At 41.2% G+C, this 26,061-nt stretch overlaps 1 protein-coding gene across 1 annotated transcript in view; it reads right to left on the reverse strand.

Moving 5' to 3' along the window:
* kiaa0825 (KIAA0825 ortholog) overlaps positions 1-26,061 on the reverse strand; it is a 180,991-nt gene that overhangs the window by 48,508 nt on the left and 106,422 nt on the right. The gene's annotated exons all lie outside the window — the stretch shown is intronic.

Genomic DNA, 26,061 nt, shown 5'->3' on the forward strand with positions numbered 1-26,061 from the left:
AAACATTGTGTATACATTGTGCATTACACAAGACTCATCAGTTCACAAGGTTATGTCAAACACAGTCATGGACAATTTAGTGTCTCCAATTCACCTCACTTGCATGTCTTTGGACTGTGGGAGGAAACCGGAGCACCCGAAGTAAACCCACGCAGACACGGGGAGAACGTGCAAACTCCACACAGAAAGGACTCGGACCGCCCCACCTGGGGATCGAACCCAGGACCTTCTTGCTGTGAGGCGACAGTGCTACCCACTTAGCCAACGTGCCGCCCAAGGCTTTATGTAAGAATGTTATAGTCAGAAATTAAATGTATGCTCAGTGATTTAAAATAAATAAATAATCCAAATAAATGCATTAGTATCCAAATACATATTATTTTTGAGCACCACGAAAACTGGAGTCATGTAGATATTTTGTTGATATATATTTAAATATAAAGACTAACAAGTGTTCAGACTTTAAGTTTAAAATCACTGATCCAACCTTTAAACACCAATCAATAAAGTAAATCCTGTAACTATATCATACAACACAAAAGTATCAATATTTCTATCTGTCTGAGTTAACAGACGGCTCAGCACAACGATGAGGGCCTGAACATCCAAACCTGAGTTACGGCTTTCAAATAAAGCCCACGCTTTCTGTCTGCACGGCATAAATTGTTGAATTTTAAAGGAGGACTAAGGAGGTGACTGCGAGTTCACCATGGGATTAAAAGGCTACGAAAGTTTACGTATTCCTCAAAGCCTGAAACAGGAGACGAGGAACAAAAAAGCCCAGCAGATCCCTCTCACACCTTTCATTTTTCTCTTTCTTTTACTACGTCATTCATAAACGGCTTAATCTAATTCCAGCTGTGTACAGAAGAGCATGAGAAGCTCTCACAATGAGGTGTGTATGAGCTGGACAGCAAGGTGTAGCCAGTTGCTTTGATAGCTGAATTAAAAAAAAAAAAAAATCAGTGGGAGAGAGGGCTTAGGTTACAAAGCGCTAATGACCACTTTTAAGACTACATAAAGGAATTCAAGAGATTCAAGGTAAACTACACTACAGGGCAAAAAGTATATGAACACCTGAACAACGTATCTACAGGTATATGCACATGTGGAACGTCTAATACCAAAGAGTTGGTTGCCACTTAAAAGCCCATTTTTCACCAAATTCAAGCAGGATTTTACTTCAGTTCAGCCACAGGAACCTTATAGTCTTGCCGAAAGTTTGCTTTCTACTTTACCTCAAATGGTGCTTATGGTTGTCTTTGTGCATGCTGATCTTAGGCTTGTTGGGAGATGCCCAGCAATGGAAACTCCATCTATGAAGCTCCTGGTGAACAATTACTGTGCAGCCATTGGACAAAATTTCACACACTTTAGTGCCCAGCAGGCATACAGTGTAAGTTTGTGTGGCCTAGCAATCCACTTAGGGAGCGGGATATTTCGCTAGCACACCAGTTCACCACACCGAATCTCAGTTCTGCTACCGGTCGACTGGGCACCCCAAACAGGCACAATTGACAGCGCCTGCAGTAGACAAAATTGACCACTAATCTGCTGGTAGGAAAAAGACCAAATTAAAAAGAGAGTGGGGTTTTGGATGCTGTGTAAGGACCCTGGTTAGTAGCCTGAGGTGCCTGTACAAAAGTGGAGGAACATAGAGATCAGAACGTGACTCTCCACGCGTGAGACTGGCCTCATCCACCGTAAATCCAGCAAAGTATGGGTGAATAAAAATGGGTCGTTGGATTGCGCACACGTCAGAGCATATGTCATGCAAAAATACCCTCCTCGGATGTGATCATGGTCCCCAAAAAGGAGAAATTGTATAAATAGAACAATAAAATAAATAAATAAATGTTTCCTCTTTATAAGAGCAGTAAAAATAGTTGATGGTTTTGCTCTAGCAGGGAAAGTTGACAACACGTGACACTATAACACTGTATGCTATATTTTTGTACCTATTTTATGGGAGGGGCTAAAATAGCCTAACGGACCAATTTTAAGCTGTGTTTTTGTCAATAGAGTATAAATATGTCACCTACTTACAAATGCAAGTCTATTTTTGGCTAAACAGTTTGACCCACACACACTTACTTTAAAGTACCACTCATATTAAAGTGTACACACACACACAAAAATCTCCATACAAAAGAAGACACCTGTGCACAGTCTGAAGCTAAGCTTGAGGCCTGCTGCTCTTCTTTCCTGAACAAGCAGGCTTTTAATTTAGCTGCTGCTACCTCACACCACGTACACCCAGCACGGGCCAGAGTCAGCGCTGCCAGCACTCTACACACCAACCTGTCTGAGCACTCATACCCAACCTGGTTCACCTGCAAACTCTCTGGCACAATGTACATGTACTGAGCTCCAGCAATAATGCTAATAAAGATTCAACATCAGGTCAGAGGCTCTATTATCTTAATAAACACAACAGATACACAGCTAGCTTTAGAACTATTAGCACTCTCAGGACAGATTGATTTTGTTTTTAAATGTTAAGAATGTTAGTGTTTAATTCCCAATATTACAGTTTTCCCACAGTAAAAAACTTCTGTAAAGAACTGAAGCATGTTCTAATTTATATTTAATTTTTTACCTGATTACTTTGGAACTCTTTAATGTTAGGACAATAATAAAAGATGTTTAAATGAATTATAGCAAGTGTATTTAGCTTCCAGTGAGGAGGATGGTCAGAGAGGGGAAAATGTCTTCATTAAAAACAGATAGAGATTACACATAATTTTTTTATTAAATATTATAAATAAATGTCTATTATTACTATTATTATTATTATTATTATACAATTAATTATTATAATTAATAATAATAATAAAAAAATATAATATTTTGAATATTATCATTAAGTAGATTATTATAATTAATAATAATAAATTTAAATATTATTATTATATCATTAAGTATTTTATTATAATTAATAATAATAATAATAACAATAATTTTAAGTATTATTATTATTAAGTATTTTATTATAATTAATAATAATAATAATAATTTGTATTATTATTATTATTATTATTATTATTATTATCAATAAGCATTTTATTATAATTAATAATAATAACAATAATAATTTTAAATTGTTAATGAAATTATTATTATTTTTATTACACTACCACTGGGATGCAGGGTTTAAATCCCCATTGATTCCATCAGCGGATCAGCCATCTATTTCTATATCTGAGGGTTTGGCTGAGGCCCTGTGATGAATTGGCGTCTTGTCCAGTGTGTGTTACAGCATTGCACCAGATGATTCCTGGGAAGCCGGACTCACCGCAACCCTGACCAGGATGAAAATGAATAATATTATCCATCATCTTAAAGCAGAAATCCCTCACACAAGTATTAAGCAAGCAAACATAACACACACACACCAGCATGAGTGAGGATAACCAATGAATTGGTTTTGCTTTGTGTCTGCTTTAGCTCATCAATGTAATTGCTGCATGTCTGTCAAAGACAGTGTAGTGTGAAAAAGTGTCTCCCTCAGCTGCCGCCGCCACCACTTGTTTTGTTCACTCGCGCTCTTGTAAAGCTGCAGAAAATAAGTGGCATTCGGTGAATGGCGCTATTCTTCTGCTGACAGCTTCATATCTATCAGGTGACGGAGGGCCCCAATAGCCTACGCCACTCCGGCAAACATCTCTGACAGTGTGTTAAACTCCAGCCTCCGCCTTTCACTCAAGCCTTCTTCTTCAAAACCACACTCGCATCCACTCATCCTTATTACCACAGAGCTGAAATGATGAACTCTTTCCTCTGATTGTTTGGAGGGTTTTTTTGTTTTGTTTATTTTTTTGGCAGGAGCTCTGTGCTTTGTGGGTGAATCCTTGGTGAATAACTGCCCTCTTTAACCTGCTCCGTCAGCGTTGCTGCACGCCGCTTCATTAATTGAGCTTATCAGGCGGCTCTTTGATGTCCGCTGCACGACCACCAATCACACAGACAAATAGGGCAGTTGCCATGGAAACAAACCAGACAGACCAAAGATGCTCTCGAAACATATTTGTGTTGTGAAAGGGAGATTCCCCTCTCTGAGGAGGCTCGCTATCAGTTCGCTGATTATAAAGGAGGGTAGAAGTGTGAGAGAGTGAGGCGCGGCTAAACCTGGCTAATCTGGAAGCTAGTTCTTTTAGCGCTGTCTTTATTAGAATAGACAAACATAGCAATTTTGGTCACTGAGTAGTTCAGAATTTGAAGTATTTGAAATTAGCCAGAGCAGAAAACGGATGCTAATTTCGCTAATATTTTTATAAGACAGAGCAGGGTTAACAGCAGAAGTGTGTTATTACGTCACCTTTATAAATCAGATTTTCATATTTCAGACGTGTCAAAGGATGTTTAGTCAATGAGCTTGGGTAGCATAACGGTAGGTAACGTTGCTAGAACCTTGCTAGAATTTCCTTACATCTGTCCATGTTCTTCCAGATTCTTTCATTAGACTGAATTATAAATGTTGCTCTGTTGGGCATTTAGTGCACTATGTAGTTTGAGACACAATTTTGTGCCTTAGACATCATTCACATTTACAGCATTTATCAGACACTTTTATCCAAAGCGACTTACAGTACTGTGACAGTATACAGTCTAAGCAACTGAGGATTAAGGGCCTTGCTCAAGGGTCCAACAGTGGCAACCTGGTAGTGGTGGGGCTTGAACCAGCACCGCTAGGCTACGACTGCCCTATAAATAGACAAATAAAAAATTGTTAATTTTCATTAACTAGTTTATAATGGTTTAAGTTGTGGCGGTCCAATTCCATCATGAAAAATAACACATGAGGGAGGAATATCCTGGACAGGGCACTAATCCATTGCAAGACTTTGCCCAAATCCCCCCTCAGACAGCCCAGCTAGCTAGTATCCCCACTGAGATTCAAACCCAGAATTTAGGTTGTGGTAGGCAGACCGAGGGCATGTTTCTGACCAAACTGTCATAAATGTATTTATTTTATTTATTTATTAAGATTTTAACATCATGCTTTACACACTTTGGTTACATTCATGACAGAACAGGTTACACAAGATTCATCAGTTCGAGTTTAATGTCTAACACAGGACCCGGACCGCTCCACCTGGGAATCAAACCCAGGACCTTTTTGCTGTGAGCCACCATGCTGCCCCAGTCAGAAATAGATTCCATGATGGTGGCATGAGGACTCTATGTGCTCTAATGGGAAGTGTGCTCACAGCCCAGAAATGTGCAGCTCGATTGGCATTCGTGATAGAACTAAAAAAGAATGGGGTCTTCAACGCAGTGTAAGGACCCTGGTTAGTAGCCCAAGGCGCCTGCACAGAAGTGGAGGAACACGGAGATCAGTGTGTGACTCTACATCCTTGAGACTGGCCTCATGTGTGGATCCACCCAAGTATGGGCGAATAAGAAGGGGTCGATGGACTGCACACGTGTCAAAGGGAGTGATCGGGGTCCCCAGCAACGGAAGATTAATTGGCTATGCTAAATTAATTGGCATAAATAAAATAATACATAAAAAAATTAATAAATAATAAGCAGAGTATTTAAGGGGTTAATTGTTGCATCATATAATGACTTTATGAAGGTTTACATGTTCTTGATAATTGATTTTATTATGTGGAGGAGATGAGCTCTTTATTCTGGTACCACATAGCCTGATATTTAATCAGCAGAAAAATCTTTCACGTCCCTTGCAGGGTCTTTTAACACTTTTAGGTTTAAACAAAAGGGTGTGGGAATTTGTTTCACCTTCTTCATGCTGCTTGTCTAATCCAATTTCTTTAACTTTATAATGAAGTGTCTGACCTACTGTAAACTGATTTAAATTCCGCAAACAAACAACCACAAATAATTACAATGCGGCTGATTCTTCGGACAGATTAATAATTTAGACTCCATCAATAATCATGAACCGGCGTCCAAGCATGTCCATGAGATCTCAGCTCCTCGATGCTATATATCTTATTAGGTGTGCAATGTTAGCTGTAGGATTGCTTCACATTATTTCCACCCATGGATTACCATATTCCCTTCACAGTGTGGGTAGCTGAGCCCAACCCCTGGCCTCCCAGAGCGCCGGCCTGACCACTGCATCCCTCCACAGCTGCCCAACTTCATGCATCTCAAAGCCTAATTTCCTCCATATTTAAATCACATATTAAAGTTTCATTGGCAGCACCTGGGCGAGGCTGTGTCTGCCAGAGAGCGGGGGGATGTAGAGGCCAGGCGTGATGGTGGGACGGGGAGAGGGGTACACATGCACCCATGTAAACACGCACAAACACACACACACACACACACACACAGACAAAGACAGTAGGTAGATATATAAACTATATGGACAAAAGTATGTGGATGCTCTGTCCCTAACAACTCTATTAAGTTCAGGTTAATTAACTTAATTATATAAAATAACCTACACCGATCAGCCATAACATTAAAACCACCTCATGGTTTCTACACTCACTGTCCATTTTATCAGCTCCACCATATAGAAACACTTTGTAGTTCTACAATTACTGACTGTAATCCAACTGTTTCTCTACATACTTTTTTAACCTGCTTTCACCCTGTTCTTCAATGGTCAGGACCCCCACAGAGCAGGTATTATTTAGGTGGTGGATCATTCTCAGCACTGCAGTAACACTGACATGGTGGTGGTGTGTTAGTGTGTGTTGTGCTGGTATGAGTGGATCAGTTTTTAAATATGTCCACTCACTGTCCTCTATTAGACACTCCTACCTAGTGGTCCACCTTGTAGATGTAAAGTCAGAGACGATCACTCATCTATTGCTGCTGTTTGAGTTGGTCATCTTCTAGACCTTTATCAGTGGTCACAGGACGCTGCCCACGGGGCGCTGTTGGCTGGATATATTTTTGGTGGGTGGACTATTCTCAGTCCAACAGTGACAGTGAGGTGTTTAAAAACTCCATCAGTGCTGCTGTGTCTTAACCAGTAACTACCTCTCCTGTCATTAACTTAACAAAAGTGTGTAAAACATGACATTAAAATCCTAATAAATAAATAAATAAGGGTGGAAAGCTTTATCTTTAACTGGAGTCATGTCTAGTCGTGCTGAAGTAAAGCTCATGACACACTGAAAAAAGAAAACCTTTGAGCATGAAAAATGAAACACATAAACTAAATCAAATTAGCAGAGCCTCGATATTAAAATAATAACATCTACCTCTGGTATAAAAGGTTTATTTTTCGAATCAATAATGCACACTCAATAATGCAAGTGCATTATTATAAAATAATAACCTGGCAAAACCTGTACACTGCACCGAACATTGTAAGGACCACAGAGGAGAAGTACATAATATAGATTTCATAATTTCAATCAAATCAAATGTCACATATTCCCACAGGACTTAATATGGTTACATCTCTAATGGGATTTTTTTTTTTCCAAATACAAAAATAACATACACAGTTGATAATGCAATGGAAAATTATTTACACCGGTGTAGTAGAGTACTCCGCAAGGTCCTATTAAGAAGCACGTGGAAGAATAACCTTTTGCAAAGTTTAAATGTACAAAGGCAAAAGCAAAAGGTTAATTCAACACTTAATTACCTTGACCTGCCAAGAAACCTTTGTAAAGGTGTTTTCTTCCTTAAAGCAGCATAAAAAAATCCACACGGAAAATAAAAAAGCATGATTAAGCACAAATAGATTGCACTACATTACCAATGGAATTGCATATCTGAGGGGTAATACTGTACTACAAATGAATAGTGGAGGGATGAATATCATTTAAATGTTTATTAAACAGAAAGTAATCCAATAATCCAACATCTCGTCACCTCTCCCGTGTGTTTTCGTGACAAAACGTAGTTTGGGAGACCAGAGAAGCTCGCCTGTGATTCCAGTTGGTGATAGATGTTGTAGTGTGAAACCCCCTATCTCCGATCAGTCAAGTAGTGTGAAAGCCACACCGACTTGAAAGACTCGCGATTACAAGAGATCCAGTCGTGTAGTGTGAACTTGGCATAAATAAGGTAAATACGAGGGTTCTTCACTTTTTTTTTAAATTATATTTTCTTTATGCATTTTTCCCCACTTTTTCTCCGTTTTTTCTCTCCCTTTTTTTCAGTTTCCCGATTGCGTCATGCTTCCTCTCCACCGATGCTGATCCCTGCTCTGATTGAGGAGAATGAAGCTAACCCACGCCCCCTCCAACACATGGGCGGCATGCCGTATGCATCTTATCACCTATACTTTGACGAGTGCAGCTCAGCGTTGTGTACGGAGAGACACACCCTGAGAGCACTCTTTTCTCATCTCTGTGCAGGTGCCATCAATCAGCCAGCAGAGCTCGTAGTTGCACCAGTCATGAGAGAGAGACCCCTTCCGGCTTAGTCCCGCCCATCTGAACAACAGGCCAATCGTCGTTCATGTGGCTGCTCAGCCTTAGCCGGCAGGCAGAGCTGAGATTCAATACGATGTATTCGAGATCCCAGCTCTGGTTCCAGCATGTGTTTTTTCCGCTGTGCCACCTGAGCGGCCTAGGGTTCTTCCCTTTTTTAACTCTATTTATTAAGAATTTTAATTGCATGCATAACCCGGTGCATAGACACCATACGTGAAGTTAATACGGCTAAACACAGATACATGTGGAGCTTTTAGAGTGGATTTGATGGTTATTTCACACAAATGGATGTTCGTGTCGTGGAACTTTATTGATGTTTTATTGCTCAGGCCGAGCGCTGAGCAAATCGGCTATTTGCGCCGAGGGTCGCGGTGAGAGCGAAGCGCAAAAACACGCCTACGTCTTCTTATCACCAATAGTTGAGCGATGCTTTTTGCATAAAAACAAACATCTGTAACAACAGCACAAATGCTCGCAGGTACATACGCATGTGGCTTGATGGCTTGGTTCCCAAAAACTGGTGGAAACGCGGGTTGGTTCGCTACAAAACACCAAGGTCCGAAGAAACCTGAACAGAACCGGTTCAAGAACTAGGGTTCTATTGGTGAAAAAGCGCAATCAGTCTCTCAGACACGACCAATTACTACTCCTCCCGCCCTCACCGTTTACAACCAAAATATAAAAGTGTTGAAGCTTTTTGAAGATCCCTCGTATTTTGACTCAGGTACAGGTTTTGGCTTCCCTATCCATGTTTTCATGACCTTGAGCTTGAGTTGAGAAATCGCATGACATGGCAACCATTCTAAGATATAGTCATAGACCAAACACTCTGCTATTTGATTAAATCCAAAAGATATGTGGAGAGAAAAAGAGAAAAAACAACGTCAAATCTGGATATCAAAGCATGACCGCAGTCTTCCTACACACTGCAACTGCTTTCTATTCTGATAATGCACACTTGTCCAAAAACAAAACAAAATAAAAGCCTGGGGGTTTAGGGAAGGAGCGGGGGGTCTTATGAAGAAGCAGCCTGATAAGAGACATTATATTATGCTGATGTTGTAATGGTTCATTTATTGTTGTCATTGCTACACACATTAAGGTATTCAGGGTCTTTGATGTGGTGCTTTGAAGCCGGCTTCTGTAGGTGCAGCTTTTTTATGTCGCTGGTTTTAACGTGCTCGCTCAGATCTGGGATTTCTTTGTGTGGTGAGACTACAAATGCAGGGACGGCTGTAAACTTTCCACCCGCTGGAGCAAGCATTTTGGGATAGCACTGCTCTGGGGAATCCCAGACTTGGCAAAGATATGAGGATGCGTCCGCCTCGCTTGGCTTGCGCTGCTTAACAAAGCGGCCGGTTCAGTTTAGTCATATTTGCAGCGGTGCAGGGTGCACAACAGTGCCTTATTTTTAAGCCTCTATGTTTTTAGTCAGGCGAGTCCAAGGGTTGCCATGTCAGTCCTTTTGGGGCCTTGTTCTGTTGTGTGGATCCCTTGCTTTGTTTTTCATGTGCTAAGAATGGATCATGTGGGCGACCTTCACATGTCATATCGTCATCCTATACGTACCATATAAAACAACTGAGGGACAATCCGACGACCTCTGCCGCCCTTTATGCCTCACACACACGAATGCAAACACACACACATTCACACTCATCAGAAAGCCCGAGCGTCAGTTCACATCCCCCACCGCATACGTGCTTTGATTTATTTCAGCCAGGCTCTCAGCATACAGTGATGTATTTGCGACATCTGGCGGCGCTCGCTATATTGTTAGCTATAGAACAGCGAGCGAAAGAACGAAAGCGTCAGACATCAGCTAACAAAGTTGTGTCTTAAGCAGCAAGTGCGGTGAATCCTTTCTCAAAAGGCTTGCATACCCCCTAGTGGGTAGACAAAGGTAATCGTACTTGTCCAATATGTGAAAAGGGGGGTGAACAAAACAGCCACGGGGTCTAGAGGTCATCCTTCTTGAGATGGTGGTGACATCATAACAATGGGACACTTCGACAGCCTTAGAAATGCAAGGCAATTCTTTCTGCGAGGGGGGTAAAATGGAGCATGCCTTCCAGTTCCCACACATTCAGCGAGAGACAGGGAGAGACGGAGCTATGAAATCAGAAGGGAGGGTGGACGGCGATGGGAAGAGAGAAGCAAGTAAATGTAGTGGCCTCGCTCAAACCTTTTTTTTTTTTTTTTTTTTTTCCAAAGTATCTACAAAAGAAGATGGCTTAATTATCCCTCATTATCAAGCCTGAGAGCTACTCACCCTCGTTCTTTTGCTGCACATCATGACCAAAAGATGTGTTTATTCTGCTTTACAACAAGGTACAATGAATGGTGGCATATGCTGCCTTCAACTGGGCATGTTCTGTAATTCTGAACTGAATTTTAAGTGTACATGGATGGATATACATGTACAAACAACTGATTAACACATTTACATTGAATGTTTAAATGCACACACCCAACAATATATACAAGAAAAGTTAATGATTTACTAATAAGTCATTGTTATTAATTATTAATGCAGATGAACAAAAGATCACTCACTCACTTTTTTAACCGCTTAGCCAATTAGGGTCGCAGGGGGGTGCTGGAGCCTATCCCAGCTTTTCAATGGGCGCAAGGCACACAGTAACACCCTGGACAGGGCACCAGTCCATCGCAGGGCAGACACACATAGACACACATACACACACATACACACACCCATTTACCTATAGGGCAATTCGGTGTCTCCAATTAGCCTGATGTTTTTGGACTGTCGGAGGAAACGCAAGCAGACACGGGGAGAACATGCAAACTCCACACAGAAAAAACCCAGACCGCCCAGCCTGGGGATCGAACCCAGGACCTTCTAGCTGTGAGCCACCGTGCTACCCACCTAGCCACTGTGCCGCCCGCAAAAAGACGATATAATTTAAATTCTAACACCTCACAAACAATATTTGGTTGAGAGTGAGCTGCATATATCATACACATCGGCTGACTTTTTTTTTGCAAGGGTTAGGATAAGCAAAACAATGCCACACCACATTCTGCATGTGCTTTAATAGCAAAGCTTCACTGTAAGTAACTGCAGGTGCTAGACTTGTCTGCCTGTAGTCCTGATCTGTCTCCTGTTTAAAACAGGTGTCCACTTTTACTACAACAAGTGTCATTAGTTTCCAAAAATGTACAGGACATTAAAAAAAAGAAAAGATAATGTAAAACCATGGTGAACACACTCCTGTTTTTTTTTTCTTTTTCTGATGTTCCACATTTTTTAAAATCAGAAACACAGAAAGCATAGGATTGTTTCGTTATAGCTGTTCCACCCTATACCATCATCTAGGATTTGGTTTGGGACACAGTCATTTTTTCCTCCTCTGTGTTTCACAGATATGCAAATAAAGAAAGAAAGAGATCCACAACTGCTTATTATTATTTAATTTTTTTCACTAGTTATGACTTTTAGTTTTAATTCATTTTGTTTATGGATGGTTTGTGTAAATCCAATTTATTCAAGTTATTCCCAGGCCATCCAAGGAGGATGGAGGTCTCTGCTAAGTCTGGTTCCTCTCAAGATTTGTTCCTGTTATTTTAAGGGAGTTTTTCCTTGCCACCGTCACCCTTGGTTTGCTCAACATGGTTTTTTTGGTTTGTTGGTCCTGGACGCTGTACAGTTGCTTTGAGACTACGTCCATTGTAAAAAGCGCTATACAAATAAATTTGACCTGACTTGACAGCCAGGTGGGCTAAATGAGACATTTCAAGGTAAAAACTCAGATGTATACTGGCTTGAAATTGTGTTTTTATATTTATTATATAATCTGTTTAAGGTTGGTTTACTGTTACTGTCTGTAATGAAGATGTTGGATTCTGTGCCTCCGGTAGTAATAGTAATAGCTACTTGTGTTTGTGTTGAAGTTCTGTATTTAGCACCTGAATTTAGCAGTCCTTAAAAATGAGGACTATATATTCATTTATATATCCATCCATTTATCTATGCTTTCTGTGTCCATCCATCTATCTCTATCCATCCATCCATCCATCCATCTATCGCCATCAATCCATATATCCATCTATCGCCATCAATCCATATATCCATCCATCTCCATCAATCCATATATCCATCCATCCATCCATCCATCCATTCAACAATCTATCTCTATCCATCCATCCATCCATCCATCTATCTCCATCCATCCATCTATCTATCCATCTATCTCCATCCATCCATTTATCTCCATCCATCCATCCATTTATCTCCATCCATCCATCTATCTATCTCTATCCATCCATCTATCTCCATCCATCCATCTATCTCCATCCATCTATCTATCCATCTCTATCCATCCATCTATCTCTATCCATCCATCTATCTCTATCCATCCATCTATCCATCCATCCATCCATTCAACAATCTATCTCTATCCATCCATCCATCTATCTCTATCCATCCATCCATCCATCCATCCATCTCTATCCATCCATCTATCTCCATCCATCCATCTATCCCTCCATCCATCTATCCCTCCATCCATCCATCTTGACTCATGGCATTCATGTTTACGGTTTGTTTGCAGTCTGTGTTTGTTAGTTTTAGTTTGTAGCCTAACATCCATCCAATTTCCAGCACAATAAGTCAAAACACTATAAAAGTAGGCTTTTTCTGAATCCATAACCTGCATCAACTCCTTAGAGACTGTTAAATGCAATTTGTGTTAATTTGTGTTTACATTAATTGTACAAGCCAGTAAATAAATATGTGCAGACACCTGCCAATTACAAGACAATTAGCAACAACAATACATTAAAACACTAACTTTGTGTATTTAAATGCATCCATAGCATTTTACTGAGCTAAAAACAACTGTAGTCTTTGTTTGTGAATGCAATGTTTGCGCAATAAGCTGCTGCATTACAGCTACTAGCTATAATAATAAAGTCTAATGAAAATGCTAACTAGTCTGCTGAAGGATTTCTATCATTCCTACAGTTTTCATTCTAGTTTTTCTCACACTGTCTTCATGTTCATGATTTATCACATCAGCGTTAAACTTCTTCCACCATCTTTTTCTAAAGAGGTTCCATCACAGTCATGATAAATCTAGTCTCCGTCACCTTTGGCGCTACGATTTGGCTGCCAGCCATTTTTACAGCTTCATCATGACGGTGGTCTTTGATCGCTCCTGTCACTGATATCCGATGCCACTGATGGTTAGAATTTAAAAGCTAAGGGAAATAACTGACACCGCCTGGAAACTAAACTGGGATGTTTTATTGGGTGTCTGCTTTAAACAAGCACGTCGCTTTCTTCTTCTGTGGTGACGCGGATGTCCCCCGAGGCTTTTCTGAAACCTGGTGGGGTGTGTGTATGAAAGAGAGAATTACAGTATATTGTGTTTACAGACAGGACCACAGATGGCAAAATTCCCTGGTACATTTCATTATGATGTGGAACAGCCGACTGGTATGCTGACTCAACAAACACGAATGTCACCACAGAACAAGACAATGACTTTAGTCGCCCAAGTATAGTTATAACAACAAGCTAAATTACTTTATTATGACTTCGAGAAAGTTTCCTATTTCTCTTGAAGCTTTGTTTAAATGACAAATGTCCAAAACCATGCTTCCAGCAGGCTGCTGTGTCTGATCCACTCATACCAGCACAACACACACTAACACACCACCACCATGTCAGTGTCACTGCAGTGCTGAGAATGATCCACCACCTAAATAATACCTGCTCTGTGGTGGTCCTGTGGAGGGTCCTGACCATTGAAGAACAGCATGAAAGGGGGCTAAAAAAGCATGCACAGAAACAGATGGACTACAGACAGTAATTGTAGAACTACAAAGTGCTTCTATATGGTAAGTGGAGCAAGTGGAGCTGATAAAATGGACAGTGAGTGTAGAAACAAGGAGGTGGTTTTAATGTTATGGCTGATCAGTGTACAGTGTATCACAAAAGTGAGTACACCACTCACATTTCTGCAGATATTTAAGTATATCTTTTCATGTGACAACACTGACAAAATGACACTTTGACACAATGAAAAGTAGTCTGTGTGCAGCTTATATAACAGTGTACATTTATTCTTCCCTCAAAATAACTCAATATACAGCCATTAATGTCTAAACCACCGGCAACAAAAGTGAGTACACCCCTTAGTGAAAGTTCCTGAAGTGTCAATATTTTGTGTGGCCACCATTATTTCCCAGAACTGCCTTAACTCTCCTGGGCATGGAGTTTACCAGAGCTTCACAGGTTGCCACTGGAATGCTTTTCCACTCCTCCATGACGACATCACGGAGCTGGCGGATATTCGAGACTTTGCGCTCCTCCACCTTCCGCTTGAGGATGCCCCAAAGATGTTCTATTGGGTTTAGGTCTGGAGACATGCTTGGCCAGTCCATCACCTTTACCCTCAGCCTCTTCAATAAAGCAGTGGTCGTCTTAGAGGTGTGTTTGGGGTCATTATCATGCTGGAACACTGCCCTGCGACCCAGTTTCCGGAGGGAGGGGATCATGCTCTGCTTCAGTATTTCACAGTACATATTGGAGTTCATGTGTCCCTCAATGAAATGTAACTCCCCAACACCTGCTGCACTCATGCAGCCCCAGAACATGGCATTCCCACCACCATGCTTGACTGTAGGCATGACACACTTATCTTTGTACTCCTCACCTGATTGCCGCCACACATGCTTGAGACCATCTGAACCAAACAAATTAATCTTGGTCTCATCAGACCATAGGACATGGTTCCAGTAATCCATGTCCTTTGTTGACATGTCTTCAGCAAACTGTTTGCGGGCTTTCTTGTGTAGAGACTTCAGAAGAGGCTTCCTTCTGGGGTGACAGCCATGCAGACCAATTTGATGTAGTGTGCGGCGTATGGTCTGAGCACTGACAGGCTGACCCCCCACCTTTTCAATCTCTGCAGCAATGCTGACAGCACTCCTGCGCCTATCTTTCAAAGACAGCAGTTGGATGTGACGCTGAGCACGTGCACTCAGCTTCTTTGGACGACCAACGCGAGGTCTGTTCTGAGTGGACCCTGCTCTTTTAAAACGCTGGATGATCTTGGCCACTGTGCTGCAGCTCAGTTTCAGGGTGTTGGCAATCTTCTTGTAGCCTTGGCCATCTTCATGTAGCGCAACAATTCGTCTTTTAAGATCTTCAGAGAGTTCTTTGCCATGAGGTGCCATGTTGGAACTTTCAGTGACCAGTATGAGAGAGTGTGAGAGCTGTACTACTAAATTGAACACACCTGCTCCCTATGCACACCTGAGACCTAGTAACACTAACGAGTCACATGACATTTTGGAGGGAAAATGACAAGCAGTGCTCAATTTGGACATTTAGGGGTGTAGTCTCTTAGGGGTGTACTCACTTTTGTTGCCGGTGGTTTAGACATTAATGGCTGTATATTGAGTTATTTTGAGGGAAGAATAAATTTACACTGTTATATAAGCTGCACACAGACTACTTTTCATTGTGTCAGAGTGTCATTTTGTCAGTGTTGTCCCATGAAAAGATATACTTAGATATCTGCAGAAATGTGAGTGGTGTACTCACTTTTGTGATACACTGTATGTGCATGTGCATTAATTATTATAAAATATTGACATCTTAAAGCTAAGTTGGGGCTGGGATATTGGTGATGCTAATAAACATTGTACTGCATACAGGTGCATGAGATTAGCTGTGGTTGACCTCGTGTCTCAGATTGGTAGCTTACATTACAATATTGACGTACTATTTAGTACATATTATGGTGCTTAAGCAGCCAGTAAGTATCTGGCCTTCGTTTGTATTACTTTACCCACTACTCAAAATGGTCAAATTGGCTTGGTACAAAATCAACAGATTTACATCAAGACCACTATGTTTTTGCACCCTGAAATCTTGGAAAGGTCCTCTTGTTTTGAACCCCTTACTCTCCTTATTTAACCCCACAAAGAAAAATAGACATGGTATTGTACCAGAAGAAGCACACAAGACTATTAAAGCTGTGCTTTGCTGCACATAACGTACAGAAGGAGACATAAGCTGTAGGTAAAGCCTTTGGCCGTGCCCTGTCCTGTCCTACCTCCCACAGCGCGTGGTGTAGAGGTTGACGCCTGCTGCTGAGCCTGGTTATCTGAAGAGTCTCGGACTTGCTGGCAGAGCAGGAAAAGAAACAGCAGGCATTCTGACCTCTCTCAAACTAGGAGGGGGTATAAGGATGGCACAATGCCAGCAGGTGGTAGGTCTTTCAAGAAAAAAAAGGAAGAAGAAAACCAGGCCATCCAGGCAACCATCAAGCAAAAGTGTGTGAGATTTACAGCTTTTCTGGAGAAGACGGGAAGTTCTAAGCTAGCCAGGAGTGAAAGAGACAGATACGGATGAGTAAGTGATCGCCTGATATGGTGCGGGTTTGGTGTAGTGCCTGCGGTGGAGAGGCAGCGGTGCCCTCTGGCCCAGCACTCCTCTGCCCCTATCTGATTAGATCTGCTCGCTCTGGCAAGAGCGCCCAAGTTCAAGAGGGGTAAGAGATGGATGGGCTGATCTGAGAGAGATATGAAAAGGCAAGACTAAGTGCTTGACAAGAAACATCTTTCATCCCGAACGGCATTTTATAACGCTGCCACAGTGTGTTGCACAAATTGTGTAGTCAGACAGACACAATGCTGGATGCTGCACACTGTCCTCAGCAGGGCTTCTCGTAATAGAATAAGTAAATCTGAGATCCGTGCTCTGAGCTAAGCTGGTCATGGATTTAAAGGCGTGATCAGGATCACTCAGTGTCTTCACCGGGCAAATGTAATCCAGCAGCCTGCGCTTAACAGTCATGACAAAGTAACGATAGAGAAAATAAAGAGAAAGAATCAATTCCAGAGACTTCAATTCAGATCTGAGCTTTGGTTGGGTTGCTTTAATTTCGCCTTTTCTTTGTGTTCTGTCAAAACCAACTTGGGCGAACATGCAACCTGTAACGTCAAGGGAATCCACAGGAAGACAGAGAACTGGTTGCAATGTGATATTGTTTTCACCTTAGCCATGTAATTCATACTGACAAATCATTTAGGACAAACAATCAGGTCTGCTCTCATTAAAGAATCATTAGTCTATCAAAAAATTACAATATTTGTGTATTAAAGTACCCTATAAAGCTATTATATCAGTGCTGAGATAGTAAGTGCAAGCATGTTCACTTAAATCTTATTTTAAGATTCTAATCTAAATTTTATTGCCATACACACAACTTAAACCAATGCAATAACATGTGACCCAGAACTGTGCCACGTACACAGTGTCTTTGGGTGTCATGAATGACCCTTTTCAAATAAAATGTTATTATTATTATTATAATAAATTCGAGATCCTTGTTCTAAGATGAGCTGGCCATGGATTTAAAGGCGTGATCAGGATCACTGAGTGTCTTTACGGGGCAAAGGGAATCCTGTGTGAACTGTGATTTTTTTTTTTACCATAGCCATGTAATTCATACTGGAAAATAATTTAGGACACAATGGTCAGGTCTGTTGTCACTGAAGAATCATTAGCCTATAAAAAAAAAAAAGACAAAATACGTGTACTAAAGTAACCTCTACATCAGCGGTCCCCAACCTTTTTTGCACCATGGCCAGGTTTCATATAAAATATAATTACAGCCGCCCAGGTGGCACAGTGAGATATTCCGCTAGTACACCAGCGCCGAGATTCTAAACTCCTCGGTTTGAAACTCGGCGTTGCCACCGGTCGGCTGGGTGCCATCTAGCGGGCATAATTGGCAGTGCCTGCAGGAAGGGATGACGAGAATATGTGAGCGAGGTCTTCAAACGCAGTGTAAGGATCCTGATTGGAGGATAGAGGCGCCTGTGCAGAGTGCATGACTGGAAAAGGGTTCCGTTAAGAGTCGAAGGAGGCGTGAGCAGCAAGATAATAACCTCGACTGACTAATTTTACGGACCGGCAGGGGCGGGAGGATTTAAAATAAAATTATACAACATGCATAATAAAAAACACAACGTGCATAACAATACTACTCACCAGTTGTGGAAAATCAGTGGAAACCCTGAGACATTAGTTTTTTGCTCATTGCAGCTAGCTTGTGGGCTTAATTTTTTTGTATCACGTGACAATCGTGTCAAGAGGAACAGATGTCATTAAAAGAGAATTCGGGTTTTTCAAAATAAAACATCTTTCATTGAGTGTGATTGTCAATAAAACAAAAAATATATAATTATTTATTCTTTCTGTGCGGCCCGGTAATAAATGTCCGAAACGGTACCGTGGCCCGGTGGTTGGGGACCACTGCTCTAAAGCTATTTTATCAGGTCTGAGGTGCTAAATGCAAGCATGTTCACTTAAATCTGTTTTAATGCCCTACACACAACTTAAACCAACACCAGTAAGGAACAGATGTGACGGCAGACTTTCCCCTAATCGGTCATAACTGAGCAACCTTCATCTTCCTCCCCTGTCCTTCCAAACCAGCCCTGATCTCCTCACAGCACCCGCATGCCAATTAAGACCTAGGTGGCCCAGGTTTCAAGAGGCTAGATGACCAGCTGCCCAGGGGACAGAGTGCTACAGTGCCACCCAGACCCTGAAAGTCGCAGGAGAATCTGCTCGGTTTCCTTACAAAGACGTGACACACGCTCACTGAGATTTCATGCTGTTGGGTGGATGATGAGGGTCAGAAAGCAGGGGAGGTATTTTAGACTCATTTTTCTAGTTTCATATTCTAATGAAGGAGTCTGAACACTGATGGACAGATGACGTCACATCACAGAAAGTCAGTTGTGGATCCTGTTATCAGATTTAGATTTTAGAACAATGCTTAGCCCTTGGGACTGAAAAAGCATATTAATGTTAGCTAATACATTAATATTACTTATTTATTTCATTTAATTCCAATAAAGATAATGAACAATTTAGATGTTTTAAATGGTTTGAATTGTTGTAGTAAGAATGTTATTAAAAATGTATGTATATCTACGAAATAAGACATCTAGTCCAATAAAAAAGCACTCATATGTGCAAAAACATACCAACACCTGAAGAAGGCAGGAAAAGTAGAAAAAAATCATTTTGCTGAGCACAACCATATACACCATATGGCGAAAATACACTGATTAACCATAAAATTAAAACCACCTCCTTACGTAATTGTAGAACTACAAAGTGCTCCTATATGGTAAGTGGAGCTGATAAAATGACAGTGAGTGTAGAAACCAGGAGGTGGTTAGAAATCTGTTAGAAATCTGTATTTGCCATGATTTACACTAGTGAACCTAAAAACAAGACACCAATTCTGCCTAGCTACAACTACATAATGACCCATAATGAATCTAATACTTTTCTGCAAAGCCGATTGGCTGATTCGCTCACTTGAAAGAAAGAAAGAAAAAAAAAGAATCATATGTGACTTGGGGGGAAGAAATTTCCAGTCCAGAAAGGCGTTTTGATAAGAAGCTCAGAAATACTGACACGACCCTGACACAACTTCTACCTGTCTAATTAAAATAGTTTTGGGGTTTTTGTTATACATGTCTGAGAGAATAAACGTTTTTATTTTTAGAGAGATAGACTATTTACTTCCAAATACACTGCACATGGGCTAAGCAGTAAAGAAAATAGAATAGAAAAACTTAATTTAATTATAATTATAATTATAACCACACAGCACAATCCAAACTTCTCTAAAAGCTCCAACAACTTCCACAGCTACAGTCATACAATTTATCCCACAAGCCAGTGCTCCACTGTGGATCTTCCTGGTCCTGTCAGAGCATGTTCTCTGTAACCCAGATGAACACTGACAGGCAGGAATCCTTCTAATTATCTGCTCCTGGCCCCGGATGCAAATGGCTAGGTGCTGATGGTACTGCCTCGTGACTGGCGCTATGGTGACACACCGGAGGACCCGTGGCCTGTCAGTGGCCTCTCCGTGTCTTGGGAACCTGGGTGGCTTCGTCAATCACTGGCCAGGCAGATTAGCGCCTCTGCCACAGAGCTGAACAGGTTCATTCAGACAGCTGTAAATTAGGATGGTAGATTATGGTGGATAATGGTGCATTATTAAATCAGACAGCTAGGATTGAAAGTGAGAGTGATCTGGATTTAGAGGTAGCAATGTTTAGCAGGGACTTCTGGGAGAGACTTAATTATTTTTGTGGCTACTTTTGCAGTTTAGTTGATTCACTGTGCAGCAACCAGGTACACCACATGTCCACTGTGGTAAAGTTAATAATTTAGTGATTTACGCTGCAGTTAAAATTCTACATGTTCTGGTTTTTCAATTGCCAAAGACAAGATACATTTTGGCCAAACCAAAATGTGTCCAACTACCAGTCGGATAGTGATGTTTCATCCCTCCAAATAGAACATTTTACTGCTCCAGAGTGTGTGCTTTACCATCTAAAGTTAAAAACCCTCACTACTTCTGAGTCATTACAGAACTGCATTCAAATTATTGAGTACAAATTATCGACCCGCCCCATTAATCAAGCGTTGCCTCATTTTTCCGTTCAAATACCAAACGTCTTTTATAAACCAAAGCAGGACGTCTTTAGTTGATAGTTTATTCATAGAGAAAGGTATAAAACCCGACTTTGCTAAGTGTGTGAGGGAAGATGGCGGCCGTGCTGCTTGACAGTTGACTCTTTTCGATATGACTTTCACAGTCTGCTGGCAGTTTGTGTGGAAGCCATCACATCTGCGACTCCCAGTTTGATTAATGAGCCTTTCAGCCTGCCTCTGCTGTGTGAGGTGGGGCCGCGGCCTTCTCCCAGGCTTAACTGATTCACCACCCTCACACACACACACACACGTGCGCACACACACACACACACACACACATGCAAACACATACCTAAACACACACATATGCAAACACACACAGCACTAACAAAATCATGCTTGTTTTAGGATGTAATGGACAAACATGTTGAGATCCAATTCAGAAGAAACCAAAATTGTGAAATAAATAAAATCCTCTCACATGCCACATCCAGTCAGTTCCAGAATTTCTGCCATAATTCAGACCACAAACAGGTTTAAAAAAAATCATAAAAACCTTTATTTGAGGACAATCAGCCTATCTCACACTGTAAATGACAGAAATCTTACCTAAATCAAAAATCCAAGTTTTAACAACTCTATTTAACAACTCTAACTTTATTGTACAGTAATTAAAGTTCATCTAGGCATTTTGGAAACTTTTAAGCAATTGTTTATATTTTTTTGTTTAACTAGGGGTATAAAGGCCGCTCAGGTGCAGCAGCGATAAAACACATGCTAGAACACCAGAGCTGGGATCTCGAATACATTGTATCAGCCTGTTAGAGGATATCTGTGTATTTGAAGCATTTTAACTTTTTTTTCTTGTAAACATGAACTGAAGCATTTTGGAATGACAAGTCTACAGATACATGTGCCAATTTTAAAACAACACCGTTTAGAAGATTCTTCAAGAAAAGTTTCTGAGCACCAACACACATAAGCACCACCAGTTCACTAGACGGGAACCAGGTCTAGGACCCAAGTTTATAAAGTCTTATAATGTAAATTACCACTATTACAAAGTATTTGTGATGTTTTGGGGCTGTTTTAGAGCTTTGGAGACTTACATGGCGCCATGGAGTCCATGAAGTATCAGGAGATTTTAAATGATCCATCTGGCTGCTACTGCTAACAAGTCATGGTTGAACGTTCTTACAGCACAATGATCTAAAATGCTTTGATAAGCACATAATTAGGGAGGTGGTAACCTAGTGGTTAAGGTACTGGACTAGTAATTAAAAGGTCGCTGGTTCAAGCCCCACCAATGCTAGGTTGTCACTGTTGGGTCCTTGAGCAAGGCTTTCAACCCATAATTGCTTAGATTATATACTGACACAAAACTAAGTCGCTTTGGATAAAAAGCGTCAGCTAAATGCTAAAAATGTAAATTAGGATTGTATTAACGATTGTTTCTGTCTATGTTTAAAGTGTAAACTGGTGTACTCAAAAAACCACTCTGGAGCCATTTACTCTGTCTGAAAACACCAAGGGCATAAACAACAACCAGTACAGGGTCCACTAACATCTATGGTCAGACCCTCAAACAGCCAGTTCACCAGAGTACACAAAGGAAACTCAAGCTAACAAGGAATAAACAGGTCAAACTACCTGGACTCACGCTACCTTCTGCACCTTATACAGTCCAATAAAACAAAGTCGAATATATCTATTGTAACAACTTGGTAATGACCTCAACTACTCAACTGACCTGGAAAAGTTTTGGCATCCTACCCTCCAGAGACTAGAGCATTCCCATACATAAATCATTCCCTAAACTGAAAGCTCCACACTTCGGCAGACTATTGAAAGCAGCCGTGGTCTGTCTATCAGTTTTAAACTTATTTTACAGCTGATCCGCTCAGCTCCAGCTAAAGTGTGATTGGGTCACGTCGGAGTGGAAGAATGTGCTCTTTCTCCAGTTCTCTCTCTTTCTCAGTGTCAGTCGCGAGTCTGGGGAGCCGGAGACTCCATTAATCAGGCCGACTCTGCTGAAAAGTTCCATTTGAGAATGATTTATGACACCGCCGGCTGAGACGGCCAAATGACAGGTGACAAAGAAGGACACCCACACCTGTGTAAATCTGCTCTCTCGCTTTCGCTCGCGCTCTCTCGGTCTCCCATCTGGTTCTGTGTCGCGGTCGGGTTGAAGTGAAAGTTTCACAATTAATGAACCCATCTTATCAAGGGCTTATAAACTTGGGCCTGATTTAGGTAAAAATATACAGGTGGATTTACATACAGCTGTATGCCAGATTCCAGAAAAAAAACAATCAATTTGAGGTGGTTCTGCTTCATGGTGCAAATGAAATGGTGCTATAAAATGATTTTATTATGACTAGTATGAAAAATGACACACATCAATCAATTTGTACATTGGGAAACTTGTATCAGGAACAATATCATGCCATGTATGTGACTGTATGGGCGACACGGTGGCTTGGTGGGTAGCACTATCGCCTCACAGCAAGAAGGTCCTGGGTTCGATTCCCATGTAGAGCGGTCCGGATGCTTTCTGTGTGGAGTTTGCATGTTTTCCAGGTTCTCTGAGTTCCTCCCACAGTCCAAAGACGTGCAACTGAGGTGAATTTGAACTAATGAATCTTGTGTAACCAGTCCAGTAACTACCTGTTCTGTCATGAATGTAACCAAAGTGTGTAAAACATGACGATAAAATCTTAATAAATAAATAAAATAAATCCACTACGTCTCCAGGATCTACAGTTTAGTTAAATGGTTGAATGTAAAGTCTGGACTGGAATAATCAAATTTATTAATTATATTTAATAACCAAAAAAAAACATAATTGAAAACGCAAGCATAAAGCTAACATTAATAGCCGAGGTCCCCGGAGGCAGAGCTGTTATGTGGGAGCAATGTTTCATAAACTTGGCCTATTACACCAGAGACCTGAATGAAAGTGACAGTCCGTCTGCAGACCTGTCCCCGTTATCACTCACTCCAGTCATCCAGTTTTCATCACTCAAGTAATACATCCACAATCCCACGAGAGGACTTCACAGAGTCCTGCTTCCCTGCCAGCAGACTTTTAACGTCCTTCAGAACGTCCCTTAAGAGACAGAAAGAAGAAAATACTTCTCAGATGGAAAATTTGTTTCGTTTTGTCTCTCACTAATTCGGTCCATGACGGGGCTGAAATGTAAATACAGCAACATATAACGATCCTACAAAGCTTCGGACACGTTTCTTCAGGAGAATATGTTGTATTATATAATATTATCTCTCATTTATTTTCTCCTCCCTTGTACATTTCCTTTACCTGCTGCACCTCGCTCTCTCTCTGTCTCTTACAGGGCTGTGGCAGCCTGCATTTGAAGCTCAGTATTACCTATTCAGGACCATTCATGAATAATCCTGCGGTAATGCCTGCGAGACAGATCCAAGTGACAGTATCTGTTCTAAACACGTGCAACAAAGCGGCACAAGGGCGAGCAGGGTGGAGAACGCGTGCATACAACTTTCTTATTAGGAATACTACACTCGTCCTTGGGGCGCACGCACTTAGCCATTGTTCAAGTGTTCGGGCACATGTACAAACAAGGGTGGTTTGAAATAGCTGTGAGACTAGGAGCGAGGAGCCCTTTATGATAGTCAGTCTAATAGGCTTTACCCTGACAGCTCAGCGTAGGTGTCTGAGAGACAGACGAGCCATGAGTGCCACCCTCTCTCATAAATATTTATACCAGAACAAGCCAAGTATGAAAAGAAAAAAAAGCAACCTCAATCAGGTGAGTCAGGCCACCTGAACATGGACTAAATGGCTATTAAAACCCAAAGGATTCTATGAGATCTGATCCTTGGTAACGCCCACGCTATTTTACAAGCCAGCAATGATGCTTCAACCTTGTCGTATTCACCTTTATTTGATCTCTTGCAACCTCAAAGGCCATTCATAAGAAGAGACACTCCATCACTGAGAGAATGTATCTAGAGAGTGATGAACACCCTGTAGGAGATACATGAATAACTGGAGTCGTTCCAGGCTGTTGTAAGATGTACAAGGTAAGCTGGATGCTTTATTGAGCTTTTTTACTTGGCATCTGATCCACTATATAATTTGACTATCAATCATTGATCACATGGAGCAAAGGGGTTACGCAAAGGTTATTCAAACTAGGGTTTTATTAGACGTAGCCAAGAAAAGGTTGACCATTGCTTCTTCACTAATGTTGGCTACTTGTGAAACACACTTATGTGTTACAGAGAGAGCCCATACAATTCAGGTCACATACAAAAGCGATTTTATATTACACCGATCAGCCATAACATTAAAACCACCTCCTTGTTTCTACACTCGCTGTCCATTTTATCAGCTCCACTTACCATATAGAAGGACTTTGTAGTGCTACAATTAGTGACTGTAGTCCATCTGTTTCTCTGCATGCTTTGTTAGCCCCCGTTCATGCTGTTCTTCAATGGTCAGGGCCCCCACAGGACCACCAGAGTAGATATTATTTGGATGGTGGATGATTCTCAGCACTGCAGTGACACTGACATGGTGGTGGTGTGTTAGTGTGTGTTGTGCTGGTATGAGTGGATCAGACACAGCAGCACTGCTTGAGTTTTTAAACACCTTACTGTCACTGCTGGACTGAGAATAGTACACCAACCTAAAAAATATCCAGCCAACAGCGCACCATGGGCGGCGTCCTGTGACCACTGATGAAGGTCTAGAAGATGACCAACTCAAACAGCAGCAATAGATGAGCGATTGTCTCTGACTTTACATCTACTAGGTACAACTAGGTAGGAGTGTCTAAGAGTGGACAGTGAGTGGACACAGTATTTAAAAACTCCAGCAGTGCTGCTGTGTCTCATACCAGCACAACACACACTAACACACCACCACCATGTCAGTGTCACTGCAGTGCTGAGAATCATCCACCATCCAAATAATATCTACTCTGGTGGTCCTGTGGGGGTCCTGACCATTGAAGAACAGCATGAAAGGGGGCTAAAAAGTATGTAGAGAAACAGATGGACTACAGTCAGTAATTGTAGAACTACAAAGTGCTGCTATATGGTAAGTGAAGCTGATAGTATTGACAGTGAGTGTAGAAACAAGGAGGTGGTTTTAATGTTATGGTTGATCAGTGTATATACTGTATTTATTCATGTTAT

Source organism: Trichomycterus rosablanca, chromosome 21 (genome assembly GCF_030014385.1).
Source record: "Trichomycterus rosablanca isolate fTriRos1 chromosome 21, fTriRos1.hap1, whole genome shotgun sequence".
In the NCBI taxonomy this organism is placed as follows: domain Eukaryota; kingdom Metazoa; phylum Chordata; class Actinopteri; order Siluriformes; family Trichomycteridae; genus Trichomycterus; species Trichomycterus rosablanca.